The 6,544-nt window shown below is 45.2% G+C and overlaps 1 pseudogene; it reads left to right on the plus strand.

The window, feature by feature from the left end:
- The first annotated feature begins 2,327 nt into the window (after positions 1-2,327).
- LOC123093846 (receptor kinase-like protein Xa21) lies at positions 2,328-5,813 on the plus strand (annotated as a pseudogene).
- Positions 5,814-6,544: the final 731 nt, after the last annotated feature.

Genomic DNA, 6,544 nt, shown 5'->3' on the forward strand with positions numbered 1-6,544 from the left:
AATTTCAGTTTCCTCTCCTCTATTCTCCCTACTTTGCACCGGCCATCCCTAGCTCTGTCGCCACCCTTGCTCCGCAATCGTAGTGGACCCACAGCGCCGCCTGCACCGTCCCAACAGTCCGCCCATCCGTTCTCGCCACCGCGGACATTGTCGCCGGCCCGGACACCCCACGAACATCAATGTGCTTCAACGATCTCCCGTGTTCAGGAGACTCTGTAATGGGGAATCACCGTCGTGGAACTACACTATCAACGGTCGTGACTGCAACAGAGGACACTATCTTGTCGATGGTATCTATCCTCAGTGGGCGACATTTGTGAAGACCATATCTGAACCCCAAGGCAACAAACAAAGCCAATTTGCAACAACGCACGAGGCGGCTAGGAAGGATGTGGAGAGGGCATTCAGAGTGCTCCAAGCTCATTGAGAAATTGTTCGTAGAGCTTCAATGACGTGGAAATCATAGACTTTATGGCAGCTTATGACATCTTGTGTCATTTTGCACAATATAATTGTCAAGGACGAGGGTGATGGGGTGACCCAAACCAATGATTTTCAGACGTCGGGAGAACAAGTCCAAATTCCGGAGCAACAAGATGTAGATCAGTTATGAATTTTCTGCAGATGCATCAGAATCTTCGAGATAATCAAGTGCACGCACATCTATTCAGTGATCTTGTGGAGCATATGTGGTTCTACAATGAAAATCAAATAGCTAATATTTGGATTGTGCACTTAAAATAACGAGGGGTTGTCCGGCGCCATTCGCGGGCCTGCGGACGTATAGGGGCCCAGATTTACCGAGTACAGCTGTAGATGCTTCAATAAGTTGTCTATCACCTTCAGGTTGATAGTTTTCTTTAGAAGTTGTAAATAGTTTTATTTAGAAGTTCATAGGGGAGAGTTCCATGGGAGAATGGGGGCCTCTTATCCTCATAATAGAAAACTGACAGAAAAAAGTACAAGATCATGGTCATCTTGTTGCGAAGCTGTTTGTTGAAAGCTATGGCTGTACTGGATTTTTAAAGTAAGAATCTTGAATCATTAAAAACAAAAAATACTTTTGAGGCTAATATATGAAAATCGGACTAAAACCTTCACAATAGCCCACACAAGGTAACACCGCTCAAACTGGCCACCCAAGCGAAGACCTACATCAAGAAAACGTTGTTGAGGTTGACACCAGGCGTCATCTCTCTCTCTCTCTCTCTCTCTCTCTCTCTCTAATACTCCATCCATTCTTTTATGTAAAGTGCATTATTTTTGGCACTATGACCAGGCACATAATTATAGACATGTTAGGACGAAATTATCCTTAGCAAATTTGTTGATTTGTGGCAAGTAAATCAGTGAGTCCAAAAAAGTAAGAGACACATGCAATCGAGAGAGAGATTTTTTTTCTTTTTTGCTACAAGGAGAGATACAGACAATCAGAAAAGAGATACTTTCTTTTTTATGGAGGGCTAAAAACGAAATTATGAGGAATTAGAAAGAATGCACCTTACATTGTGAAATTTTATCAAAAAATAAATACACCTTATATAAGGAAATGGAGGGAGTAATAACAAAAAAAAAGTCCAGCGTAAGATGGAGTAGATCCTATCTAGAATTACACCGACATCCATAATGAGTGAAAACCTTCCTAATCGTATCATATGCTCTAGCCGGATACGTCATGATAAAAAAGAGGTCCCTATACTTTAGCCTTTGCACAAGATAGACCAAGTACGATGCCTCGCGTACATATACACGAATAACATGCACGGTGGAGGAGATGAAAGTGTGTGCTACACATTAAACCATGCTTGCCCGAATAATACCGCATCAGGGGACGAGAGTTCTGGTCGCGTATACCATGTTGAAGCCGGGTCCTCGATCGGTCTCGTGGCTGGTGTTGGGTCACAGCAGAGCACACCGCGACCCTTGCACCAGGAACGCCTCCGCGCCACCCGGAGTAGTCATCATCACAAACCGAAACCACCTTCCACCGGGACGGGAGACGAGCCGGAGCCGCAGATCAGATGCTCAGCAGCACAGCGCAACGCGCACGCCAGACCCACGCGTACCAAGGCACAGATGATGCAGGCAGGCAGGCAGGCTGGGAAGACCGTCCACGGCTACCACGCCCAACGCGCACGCCACGCCACTGGGACTGGGGAAGATGGAGACAGCACCAACGACCAATGACCAAAGAACCAACGACCAATGACCAAAGACCGGCAAGACGACTTGCTTGCTGATTTAGCGACGAGGGAGGCACCAGCTCCAGCTATATATATAAACCCTTTAGTGTATGCGAGCTAGTGGTAGTGCACACACGTACTCGCCACCTAGACCTAGCTAGCTAGCAGTCCTCTCCTCATAGCAGGAGCAATGACATTGTTCAGCTTCTTCTTCCTCTTGTCCCTCTTCTGCCTCCACGCTCTTGCCGTGTCCCCCGCTCCGGCGGGGAGGGGGAGCGACCAACTCGCGCTCCTCTCCTTCAAGTCCACCATTGCGCCCCCTAGAGGGTTGCTGGCTTCATGGAACACCTCCACCCACCACTGCAGCTGGCCAGGCGTTGCTTGCGGGCGGCGGGCGGCACCCCGACAGGGTTGTCTCGCTGCCCATGGCCTCCTTCAACCTGTCGGGACGCATCTCCCCATTCTTGGGCAACCTCTCCTTTCTCAGGGAGCTTCACCTCGGCGACAACCACCTCGCCGGTCAGATACCGCCGGAGCTCGGCCATCTTGCCAGGCTTCGGCTCCTAAGCCTGAGGGTGAATTCTCTCCAGGGAAGCATTCCTGTGCATGGCTCTTGGAGGATGCACCAACCTCACCACGCTTGACCTAAGTAGAAACCATCTCCAAGGTGAGATCCCGGGCGAGATAGGCTCCAGCTTGAAGAATCTTGTCACTTTGAACCTTTCCAGAAATGATTTGTCAGGACATATCCCTGGCTCGCTGCTACGATCACCATCCATCCAAACCGTGTCTATGTTTCTCAACAGATTATCTGGTAGGATACCACCTGTTTTGGGCAACCTCTCCAACCTCAAATATCTTCAAGTCGATCACAACGCCCTGTCCGGACCTATCCCATCGTCTTTGGGCATGTTGCCCAAACTGTCTCGGCTCAGCCTCGGCTTCAACAACTTGAGTGGAGTGATCCCCAATTCCATTTGGAACATTTCCTCTCTAACACTGCTTTCCGTCCAGGAAAATATGCTTAGTGGAACAATACCTCCAAACGCATTCAGTAATCTTCACCTTCTCCAAGACATATCGTTGGATGTTAACCACTTCCATGGCCCCATCCCAGCTGCAATAGGTAATGCTTCTAATATCGCATTACTTCAGATGTCACAGAACTTTTTCAGTGCCATCGTTCCTCCGGAGGTTGGAAGCTTTCCGAATCTCTTCCGGATAAACCTCCAACAAAACTTGCTTCACGCAAAAGAGCCCAAAGATTGGGAATTCATAACCACGTTAACAAATTGCACACAGTTACAAGTTTTGGGGTTGGGAACCAATAAGTTTGAGGGCGTCCTCCCTGATTCACTTTCCAACCTTTCCACCTCCTTGGTGCAACTCGGCCTTCAAGAGAACAAAAATATCAGGAAGCATCCCTAAAGATATAGGTAACCTCATTAACTTGCAATTTATCATTCTCTATACTAACTCTTTCACCCAAACTCTCCCCTCTTCATTGAGTAGCCTCAAATTCCTTTCCCTACTCCAAGTAAACGAAAATAAAATTAGTGGGTCTATTCCACAGAATATAGGAAATCTTACTGAACTAATTTCTTTGGACCTCAGCATGAATGCCTTCGGTGGTACGTTACCACGCACGCTTGGAAACCTAACAAACTTGTTGACACTAGATCTTTCAAGTAATAACTTTACAGGACCAATACCCAGCGGATTATTCAACATCCCAACACTCTCAGAATATCTTTCTCTATCAAGTAATAACTTGGAGGGATCACTACCTCACGAAATAGGGAATCTAAAAAATCTAGTAGAATTCCATGCAGAGTCGAACAAATTATCAGGTGAAATCCCTAGCACCATTGGTGGATGTCAACTTCTCCAGCAACTCTACCTCCAAAACAACAAATTTGAAGGTACCATCCCATCAATCCTTAGTCAAATGAAAGGTCTACAAACTCTAGACATTTCAAGCAACAATTTGTCAGGCCAGATACCTAAATCATTTGCAGACCTTACCACACTCTATTATCTCAACCTTTCATTCAATAGCCTTGCCGGGGAAGTGCCAATCACTGGTGTTTTTGCAAATTCTTCAGCAATATCAATCCAAGGAAATGGAAACCTTTGTGGTGGTGTACCTAATTTACATTTGGCCCCTTGTTCCTTGCAATTAGCAAAGAAAAAACATAAATTCCCGGTTGCGTGTATGCCTATTTCTATCATTGCAACACTGGTTGTTCTTGCCTTCCTCTACAAGCTTCTTCTTACCTGGCAAAATAAAAGACAAGCAACAATCCCGTCAACAACGTCCATGCAAGGTTACCAACTGATTTCTTATAGTCAGTTGGTGAGGGCAACAGATGGTTTCTCGGCAGGGAATTTGCTGGGTTCTGGATCATTTGGGTCTGTGTACAAAGGAGAGTTGGATGGTCATGCTGGAGAAAATTCAAACCTTGTTGCTGTCAAGGTATTAAAACTTCAAACTCCAAAGGCGCCGAAGAGTTTCACTGCCGAATGCAAAGCATTAGGAAATATGCGACACCGCAATCTTCTCAAGATAGTTACAGTTTGCTCAAGCATTGATACCAGAGGGAATGAATTCAAAGCAATTGTGTATGACTTCATGCCTAATGGTAGTCTAGAAGGTTGGCTACATCTTGACACAAGTGACCAAGCAGAGCAAAAGTATTTGAATCTGCATCAAAGAGTGACAATACTACTTGATGTGGCTTATGCCTTGGACTATCTTCACTGCCATGGTCCTGCACCTGTTGTACATTGCGATGTGAAGCCAAGTAATGTGCTCCTAGATGATAATATGGTAGCCCATGTTGGAGATTTTGGTCTTGCTAAGATTCTTAAACGAGGGAAGCTCATTACTCGAGCAGTCCACGAGCTCAACGGGATTTCGAGGGACAATTGGTTATGCTGCCCCAGGTTAGCCCACCTCTTCTATGTTTACTCTACTTATTCTGTGCCTAGTTATATAAAGTTTTAAAAACGAATGTAAATATAGAACTCTATGCATCATGAAAACTCTACTTATTCGAACTTGTTATTGTCACAGAGTATGGTGTTGGAAACCCCGTGTCCAAGCATGGAGATGTTTACAGTTATGGCATTCTTGTGTTGGAAACAGCCACTGGAAAGAGGCCCACCGATAGCAAATTCAGACAAGGATTGAGCCTTCGTGAGTATGTTGAGCTTGGTCTATGTGATAGTATGATGGAGGTTGTGGACATGCGGCTATCGTTGGATCTTGAGTATGGGCTTCAAACTGTGAGTGCTTCTGCCTACAAGAGAACGACTGATTGCCTTGTTTCGCTACTTAAACTCGGAATTTCCTGCTCTCAGGAATTGCCGTCAAGTAGAATGCCAACCGGAGATATCGTCAAGGAACTTCATGCCATGAAAGAATCTCTCTCGAGGGAGTAGTGAATATGAAGACAGAGACCATGCTAATGCTAACTGGAATGTTTAATGTGAGAATGACATGTGCATTGATATTGTTGGGCATATTTTTGTTTGGAATTGATTCCTGCATTGGTACTTCAAACAGTTAACATGGAAGTACAACCAATTTTACGCTTCAATTGCAGCTATTTCCTAATGTTTGCATCAGAGTACGGTCTCTACTATGCTTCAGTTCGAATCGCAACAGCTGAGTTCATAAGTCCCGATTGCATGATTAGTGATGGACTGATGGGTATGTGTTTAGTAGAACTCGTGTTAATATTGTCCATTATTTTACCAGTTACTACTTTTTCCGTGTGGCGCGTCTTTGTTTGGTGAGTGGAAAACAATTTGTTATGTTCAGAACAGAATTACGACACTCTGTCGAGAATATTGTAAACCGATGATGGTTAATAGTTTTGTCAAACCTGTTTATTTTGCTCATGAGCACAGATAAAACAGATAAACCTATTTGGAGGCCTTAGTATCCCTAATCCTGAAGCTTTCGGTAGAGCCTTGAGAGAACATGTCGAACAAACACCACTTTGCTTGCATTTGAGATGAAATTGCCCATGACACCCTGATAACTTGGCAAAGTTATCATAGCTTGATAGTCATTATTTCTGTGGTGGTGAACGGACAGGCGACATGCCAAGGTAGGTACAGGGAAATGAAGATATGGTGCGCGGGAGATTGTCCAGGGTGGCTGTCAGGTCGATCTCATTGCACTAGATTGGGATGATTCTGATCTTGACCAGTAGACTGACCGAAGATGTGAAGGATTGGAGAACTTCGGTTTGTATCTGCAGGTGTCGGCTTGATGAAGTTGGCAACTTCATCGGTTTAGAGAGAAGATTTGTGCAGAATATTCCAATGGGGCTAGGCCGCCACTTCTATGA

The sequence above is a fragment of the Triticum aestivum genome, chromosome 4B (genome assembly GCF_018294505.1).
Source record: "Triticum aestivum cultivar Chinese Spring chromosome 4B, IWGSC CS RefSeq v2.1, whole genome shotgun sequence".
Classification (NCBI taxonomy): Eukaryota; Viridiplantae; Streptophyta; class Magnoliopsida; order Poales; family Poaceae; genus Triticum; species Triticum aestivum.